Raw genomic sequence first — 9653 nt, forward strand, 5'->3', positions numbered from 1 at the left:
TTCACAATCACTTGTTATGCATCAGAGAGTTGGACAATGACCAAGGAGGATAGAAGGAGAATTGATGCCTTTGAGCTGTGGTGTTGGAGAAGAGTATTGAGAATACCATGGACTGCTAGGGAAAACAAACAGATTTGTCCTGGAAAGGGTTAAACTGGGTGGCTCCTTGGAGGCAAGGATTCTGAGGCTCTGTCTAACATACTTTGGACATGTTGCGAGGAGAGACCGGTCCTTGGAGAAGGACATCATACTTGGGAGGGTAGAGGGACAGCGCAGGAGGGGAAGGCCCTCTATGAGGTGGATTGATTCAGTTACTGGGATAATCAGGATGGGTGTGTCAGAGACAGTCCGATTGGCACAGGACAGAGCAGAGTTTAGGGCAGTTTACATAGGGTCGCTATGAGACGCAAGTGACTCTGAGTCTCAAGCAACTCGATGACACATAACAACAAACAACATATAATTTTTTAAAGTTACCATTCCTTTGTTCTATTTCTATCTTTAACTGAGATAGAAATATATGTAACAAAACTTTGATATTGTAACATATTTAAATGTACAAAGCAATTATATTATTTATATTCATAGCTAAAACCATCATTGTTCTCCATTTTTGTATTTTTCTCATTAAACTTTCTTACTATACTGTCAGATTTTAACTATCTACCATATGAAAATTATGGCTAATTTTCTTTCTATATAAAGCTCTGCATAAGTCCCCTTTATTTGTTCTAATTTAAGTGTCTCCTTTACTTCTCCAGAGTGTATTTGAAAATTACAAAGAGCACAGACAAGAGCCTATGACAACTGAACCATTCATTTCTTTCAGATCATTGCCTTTTCCACTTTTAATACAATTTCTCAGTCATTTTCTTCACTTATCTTGGTCTACCTATACCTAAAAAGAGTTACAACACTTAAGTCTAAGTGTTAGAGTTTCTATGTTGGAAATTGAGAAGGAAAAAAAGAATATTTTGCAAATTACAAGATATCATCAACTCACTTAGGAAAGGAAAATTCAAGAAGCATTTTTTAAAAGAATTTTAATCACCATATTCAGATGTTAAATATGTTATTGTAGACTTGTTCAGAAAACCAACACTTCTCTGTGAGATTTTATCAGGGTAACTCATGGTGGACAGGTTTCAGATGAGCTTCCAGAGTAAGAAAAACTAGGAAGCAGTATTTGCCATCTACTTCTTGAATATGCAACTCACAAAAACCTCTATGAACAGCAATGGGCCATAAATATACTAACAAAGATAATACCCGTGAGTTGTAAAGTACTCAAATTATAACTTGGTAATAGCTGCTGCAACAAAGTGGAGTCTTCTTTGGTTACATGGATGAGTGCAGCTATTAGCCAATTAAAAAAAAAACACCTTCATTTGAAGATGTGACATGAATATATGGAGTGGAATATATGAATTGTGAATGTAGTATGAATTGGAAATGGTAAATTATTAAATTAATACATCTGGATATGTTGTTTTTGTTAGTCACCCTCAAGTTGAGCACAACTTATAGTGACCCCATCAACAATAGCTATAAACCCTCTTCTATCCTGTGCCATCCTCATCAACTCTGACACACGTAAGCCCATTGCTACAGTAACTGTGTCAAACTGTCTCACATAGTGTCTTCCTTTCTTTCCCTGACCATCTCCATCTTCCCAGGAATGATGTCCCTTTCTAAGGAATAACCTCTCCTAATAAAATGCCCGAAATCTGTGAAAAGAAGCTTGCCTCCAGAGAACTCCAGCTGCCTCTTTTTCAAGATATATGTTTGTTTTTCTGACAGGCCATAGAATATTCAGTACTCTTCTCCAATATTATAATTCAAAGCCATCAGCTCTTCTGCATAGTAAGTGATTGAAAAGGCTATGGACTGAATCAAGTGTGCCTTAGTTTTTAAAATAACATCATTGCTTCTCAGTAATTTGGGAAGGTCCTTGACTGTGCTTTCCTAATACAATATATCTCCTGGTCTCTTGCTAGTTGATTCCAAGGATGTTGGTTGTGAATGAAAGATGAAATTATAGACAATTTCAGTATTATCACCATTTATCAAGATGTTGTCTGTAGGTCCAGCAGTAAGGATTTTTTGTCTTCTTGATGTTGAGATGCAATCTATATTGAAGCCTGTAGTCTTTGATCTTAGGCAGCAAGGACTTTAATTTCTGTTCACTTTCAGCAAGCAAGGCTGTGTTATCTACATAAGGCAGATTTTTGATTAATCTTCCTCTGATCTTGATGCTGAATTCTTCTTCTTATAGTTCATCTTATCAAATGTTTTGTGTAGTGTACAGATTGAATATGTTTGGAGAAAGGATACAAGCCTAACAACCCCTTTTATTGATTTTATTTCATTTTTTTGAATCATTTTTTAAATGACATTTTACAGAGAGGTTAAATTTTTCTTTTATTCATTGATACATATTTTCCTCCCTATTTATCTTTTATCACTCTCCCAATTTACTTGTAATACATTTCTTGTTCCAGTTTGTTAACTCTCATACATATAATGTCTTGTCATATATTCTTTTCATACAGTCCTTCCCTTCATCTCTTCCAGTGTAGTGTTCATTATCTATCCCTTCTTTTTCTGTTCTCTCCCTCCTTGGTGTAAATTTATTTTATCACAGTGTTCTTATGCACTATTTGTCCTTTGTGACTGAGATACTCACTATAAGGCATTCTAGACTCACTCATGTTATATAGTATTTTACAAGATCATTGTTTTCAGTGTTGCAAAATATTTCACTGCGTGACTATGCCACAGGTTTATGTTCGTTTTGTTTCCATTTCTTCATTGTTGTGAATAGTGCAAAAACATATCAAGTATTTTTCTGCATTAACTGATAGGATAATTTGGTTCCTGTCCTTTGCTTTGTTAGTGTAATAAATTGCATTAATTGTTTTCCTTATGTTGGACCATCCTTGCATAGCTGGTATGAATCCCACTTGGTCATCATGAATTGTTTGAGGTTTTTGTTTGCTTTTGGGGGGGGGGGGCAGGGAGTTGGTTTCTTTGTTTTGTGGCTTTATTTTGTTTTGCTTTGTTTTTTAATATACTGTTGGGAGTCCAATGGCTAGAATAGTATTAAGATTCTTTTTTTCCCCATGAAAGATATTGTTCTATAATTTTCCATTTTAGTTGTCTTTACCTGACAAGGATATGTTTGCTTCAAAGACTGAATCTGGAACTATTACACATTTTCTATTTTCTGAAATACTTCATTTAGAATTGATGACAGCTCTTCACTGAAGGTTACATAAAATTCACTAGTAAACCCATCTTGTCCAGTATTTTTTTTAAATAATAAAGTTTAACAAAGGGCAGCAAAAGGACAGTTTTTGGTTTGTTTTTTTTTTAGTTGCTGTGGAGTTAGTCTTTAATTTTTTTCTCTATAATTATATTTTATTAATTTACATAAACATTTACAAAGATTTTGGGTTTCCATTCATTCATTGTTGCACTATTCTCTCTACGCTCCTCCCAGTTTGTTCTTGTCCAAATGCCACAGTGCTTGTCAAAGCCAGTTCTGATTAATCTTCTTTGTCAGTGTGTCCTTTGCCATTCCCTATCACTCCTCCCTGAGAGAGACTTCACCCTGAGTAATAAGGAAAAGGGGATGGTGTATTCTCTTAGCTACTTCCTGCTGAAAAGGGACGCTGTGGGTTTCAGGGTGAAGATCTTCTCTCACTACTCTAAAGGGCCCCTTTGGCAGTAGGAAACACATAGACTACTACGGAGATTGATTTTAGAGTTTAGATGCACTCTTATTGATTGTGCTTGGCCGTACATGTTCATATCCTTGAAGATGTATCATGGGGGTGTTGCAACCTAGAAGACACAAATTTGACTAACAAGTTATAAGTACATGAGTCCAAAAATTATGGACAAGTAAAAGAAAAGATTCTTTCATTGTTTTACAAACCCTCCCCCAGGTCCCCTCCACCATGTAGCCCTCGCTCTAGTCTCCTGTGATGACAGAAATACCTAGTTATATATCTCTTTTAAACAGTTTTCTCCCTCCTCTGTTTCAGTGCAGTATACATTATTGAACCCATCTTACTCAGTCTCTCCCCAACCCCAAGGACAGTCCCATTCTACAACAGTGGCATCATGTAATATTTGTCCTTTTGTGACTGGGATATTTCACTCAGCATAATGTTCTCCAGAGTCAACCATTTTGAATAATATTGCATGAGTTCCTTGTTTTTTAATGCAGCATAGTATTCCACAGCTTCTCTAGCCATTCGTTTGTTGATGGGCACTTCGGTTGTTTCCAACTCCTTGCTATTGTGAACAAAGCTGCAATAAACATGGGTGTGCATATATCTGCTTGGATGTCAGCTATGGTCTCTTCAGGGTATATTCCCAGTAGTGGAGGCTTTCTACTTAAGGAAATCTATTGATCCCGTGTTTTTATCACTTTTCCTTGGGCATTAGCTTGCTTTGGGTTTTTGTGGGATGTGAAATACTCTGCCTCTTTCATGTCATTACTGTGATAGATGTTTTCTTGCCTGGGATCCTAGAAAGTCTTGAGTCTGGTAACTCTGGGGAGTTTACTTCTCCAAAGAAGGGGAGGGAAATTCACACTATTTGAAGACCTCTTTGTTTGCTGAGCTCATATGAATACATACTTCAGTTGAGAAGCTTTACACTCCTGGGAATAGGAAGGTAATTCTTTCTGATTCTGGTCCTTCCTTTCTGGTTCTGCGGCTGATGGGAAAATTTCCTGTAGCTGGGAAGTTCATTTGAAAGAGAACTTGCTCTGCCTGTGGTCCTTCCTCTGTGGTCCCCAACTGTAGCTTGAAAGCCCACTGGTAAGTGAACTTGCTCTGTGTCTGTTCTGGGGTCAACAGGGAAGTTTGCCTCTGTTGGACAACCCCTTCTGATTTAAATTCTGTAGTATCCTCTTGCTTTGTTCAGATAGCAGCTTCTTGGTCTAAGTAGAGTTTTCCTATGAGCACAATCAAATGTTCTAGGATTTTCTGAATGATAACCATAGTCTGTAATGACCCACACCTTTACATGCCTTTTTAAGAGTCAATAAAGCATAAATTGTCATTCTTCTTGTATCCTCTGCTTTTATCCACAGTCAATTTGGCATCAGCAGTAGTATCTCTGCTGCTACTGCCTCACCTAAATACAGGTTAAGTTTTTGGTAGTTGTCGATTAATGCAATTTTCTAAACTGGTGACAGAATTAAGGCCAGATATCCAGTTATTGAATTTCATACTTTCAATAATTTGTTCATCTCAAAATTGCAGAAAGGCAAGTTTATACATTAATATCATCTAATAGGCTACACAGGAATCAGATGGGCTACATATGTGGAAAGAATAACATGGAAAGTGAATACCAGCAGTCAGAACCATGTCAGGTTCTGATTGTAGAACAGACCATCAATAACTCATGTCAAAATTCAAATTTAAGCTTAAAAAGTTAACACAAGTACATAAGAGTCAAAGTCTATCTCACCTTGAGTCTACGCCATCTAATTTAAAAATCATCTTAAGAACAAGTTTGAGACATTAAATGCTAATGATTAAATACCAGAAGAATTGTAAGATAACATCATGGATGTAGTCTATATGAAAAAAATCAAAATGGATGTCAGAAAAGATCTGAAAATTGCACTAAAGTGTCAAGAAATCAAAACAAAAGCTATGGATACCGTGGGGTTTATTTTTCATTATGGCTTTCCTACCCACTCAACTTGCCTCTGCCTTGTGGAGGATGGGCAATAATACTCAATTAAGGTATGTTAGCTTATATACTAGGAAATTGGCCATCTCCTAATTCCACAAGGGGACTGGCTGGTCTCACCAATCCTAAAGGGGATTGACTAGTCTGACTAGTCTCACCAATAATTTGAGCAGTTTCAGCCACAGATTATATGTTTTGCACTAGTGAATAAGAAGAATCAAAGGAATGCAGAATGTTCTTTGGGACCAGACTTTCTAGCTCCAGCTACACCCATGGCAGTAACAGTCATTGCCAAAACAGAAGACCAGAGAAACCTGACATGAGATAGAGCTGGATGCTACTATAAATTTGGAGGACAATTACTTGGCCAACTGACTAGAAAAGATTAGCATTTATTCTTATTCCCTAGAAAAGAAGGCACAAATTATCAATTAATATTAATAATATCATTAATACCATATTCTTCTTGTTCTTGTTATGTGCTTGTCAAGTCATCTGCGACTGAAAGTTATCCTCTTACAGCAGCACTGAATCCTGTCCTATCCTAAGCCAGTCTCATCATCTCTGACAGACCCAATCCCGTATTTCCAGTCACTGGGTCAATCCATCTTATATTGTGTCTTCCTCTTTTGCACTGTTGCTCTACCGTTCCAAGCATGAAGTTCTTCTAAAAGGACTGGTCCCTCCTGGCCAATGTTCCCAAACTATGTGAGAATTTCAAAATTCTTGCCTCCAGGGAGCAACTTGCTTTTACCCTATCCAGGACTGACCTGTTTGTTTTCCTAACTGTCTACAGTATGTTCAACACTCTTCTCCGGTACCAGAACTCAAAAGCATCAATTCTATCATCTTAGTAATTGTCCATCTCTCTGATACATAGCAAGTGATTGTGAAGACCATGATGTGGATCAGGTGTACTTTAGTCTCTAGACTGACATCATTGCTTTTCAGTTCTCTAGAGAGGACCCTGACAGCAGATTTTTGGAATGCAATTTGTCTTTTGATTTCCTGTCTGCTGGAACCAAGCAAGCGGAAATTATTAACAATCTCAATCTCTTCTCCACCTATCATGAAGCAACCAATTGAACCAGATGTGGGAACCTTTTGTTGTTGTTGTTGTTGTTGAACTTCAGTCCATACTGAAGACTACAGTCCTTGATCTTCTGCAGCTAATGTCTCATGTTCCCATCAGTTTCAGCAATCAAGGTTGTGTCTCTGCATAACACAGGTTATTGATGAGTCTTCCTCCAATCCTGATGCCACATTCCTCTTCATAAAGCCCAGTCTCCCAAATGATCTGTTCTGCATATATCTTAAAAAAGGTATGGAGAAAAAATGCATCCTTGATGCACACTTTTTCTGATCCTGAACCATCCAGTGTTTCTCTGCTTTGTTCTGATTACTGCTTCCTGGTCTAAGTATAGGTTTTGCATGAGTTCAGTTAAGTATTCCAGAATTTCCATTCTTCTCAAGGTTAACTAAAATCTGTTGTGATCCACACAGGCAAATGCATTTGCAAAGTCAGTGAAACACAGACATTCCTCTGGCTCTGTTTTCAACCAAGATTTGTCCAACATTGGCTATGATGTCCTTAGTGTCATAGCCTTTTTTAAACACAGCTTGTACATCTGGAAGTTCTCTACTATTAAACTTTTTCTGATGATTTTTGGACAATCTTCAGTAGGATCTTCATTGTGTGTGATATTAGTGATATTGTTCGATAATTTCCATGCTCTGTTGGGTCACCTTTTTTTATGGGAATAAATACAAATCTCTTTCAGTCAGTTAGCCAGGTGGTTGTTCTCCAGATTTCTTGGCACAACTTAGTGAGCGTGTCTAGGACAACAGCTCTTTATTGCAATATGTCAATTGGCTTTCCATCAATTCCTGAGGTCTTCTCACCAAGTGCCTGCTCTACAAATGTCACATTTGCAGGTAGGGTTCAGATAAAAAATAGTGAATGTAGCAAATTCTCTCATCTTTGTATATCCTAAGAAAATGAACAGGTTTGTCCTGGAGAGGGTGAAGCCAGGCTGCTTTTGGAGGCAAATACTCTGAAGCTTCGTCTTACATACTTTGGACATGTTGCAAGGAGGTACCAGTCCTTGGAGAGGGACATCATGCTTGGGGGGGGTGGAGGTACCGCATAAAAGAGGAACATCCTCCATGATGTGGATTCATTCAGTGGCTGGGGTAATGGAGGTAGGTGTATTGGAGATAATGAGATTGGCACAGAATAGGGCAGAGTTTAGGGCTCTTGTACATAGGGTTGATATGAGTCGCAGGCGACTTGATGGCACATAACAACAACATAATATTTCAGACTGATAATCAGGATTTTTGACTTTTTGTGATAGCACAAGCTAATGTTTAATATAGCACTTTTTTTTTAGCAAATATTAAAGTTATTTTTATAGTTTTATTATTAAAATTATTTTAGCAAAATTAAAGTTATAATGTGAATATATAGCTTTGGTAGCATAACCTGTAGTGTGTTGAACTGCTAATCAAAAAACAGCCCAACTCCAGGGATTTGAATCTACTTGAAACTTCATGGAAGAAAAATGGACAATCTTCTTCTGTTAAGATTTAGAGCTTCAGAAACCCTATGAACAGCCACTATGAGTCAACCGGAACTTTTGTAACAATAATCAAAATAAATTAACATAGCATATCCCCTGGTTAAGTATTTATCTATTAATTATTTTATAATTGTCAATCTGATGTGTTGTTATTGATTGAGTTGTGTTCTGTTGTTATTATGTGCCGTCAAGTTGCCCGAGACTCATGGCAAACCTATATACAACAGTCTTAAACCCTGCTTTATCTCTTGAAAATCTTATTGTCTCTGACATACCTATCCCCATTCCCCCACTGACTGAATTAATCCATGTCATCTAGAGTCTTCCTCTCCTATGTGGTCCCTCCATCCTCTCAAGCAATTGTTCTGGGATTCCCATTCTTCTCAGAGTCAGCTACAGTTTGTTGTGATTCACACAGTCAAATGCCTTTGCATAGTCAATGAAACACAGATAGACATTTTTTCTGGCACTCTCAGCTTTCAAACAAGATCCATCTGCTATAATATCCCTAGTGCCACCACCACTTCTAAAGCCAGCCTGCACTTCACACAGTTCTCTGTTGATGTGCAGTTCTAGTAGTTTTTAGATAATGTTCAGCAGAATCTTGCTTGCAGGTGATATCAGTGACACTATTCAATAATTTTCACACTGTCAGAATGGGAACAAATGTAGATCTCTTCCAGTCAGTTGGCAAGGTTGTTGTCCTCCAGATTAGTTGACACAACTTGGTGATCACATCCAAGGCAACATCTGTTTGTTGAAATATGTCAATCAGTATGCCTTCAATTTCTGGGGCCTTATTTTTTGTCAAATCGTTCAGAGCAGCTTGAACGTCTTCCTTCCACAGGCTCTTGCTCATATGTTTTTTCATGAAATATCTGTGTCCACCAATTCCTTTTTGTACATCCTTAAGTATTGCAATTCAAGGTTTGAAGTTGTTCTTCAGTTCCTTCAGCTATAAACATAGAATTCCATTATATTTTATTGCGGTAATATTAACTATCTGAATGATATCTGAATGATAGTGGTATTCACTGGGCTTCCTTGTAAGCGTATGGATATAATCCTGTCACTCACGGTGTTGGTTGTACTGTCTCCAAGGGAAGTTGACGTGTCCTGTAGAACTCTTGTGTAGATTATGTTTTCCTTTCTGCAGCCTGAGGGCCCGCCGGGTTTCGCTGTGTCTGACCTGGAAGACGACTCCTTTGCTGTTATCCGAGGCTACCTTGCCCAGTGACGCCCTCTGGCCGGGTTATACGCACCAACAACCAGAGCCAAAGAAGAAGAAATAGATGATTTCTACAAACTTTTACAGTTGGAGATAGATCGAACATGCAATCAAGATGCATTGAT

This window comes from Elephantulus edwardii, unplaced genomic scaffold (assembly GCF_000299155.1).
Source record: "Elephantulus edwardii isolate Elephantulus edwardi_28Jun2011 unplaced genomic scaffold, EleEdw1.0 scaffold00539, whole genome shotgun sequence".
NCBI lineage: Eukaryota > Metazoa > Chordata > Mammalia > Macroscelidea > Macroscelididae > Elephantulus > Elephantulus edwardii.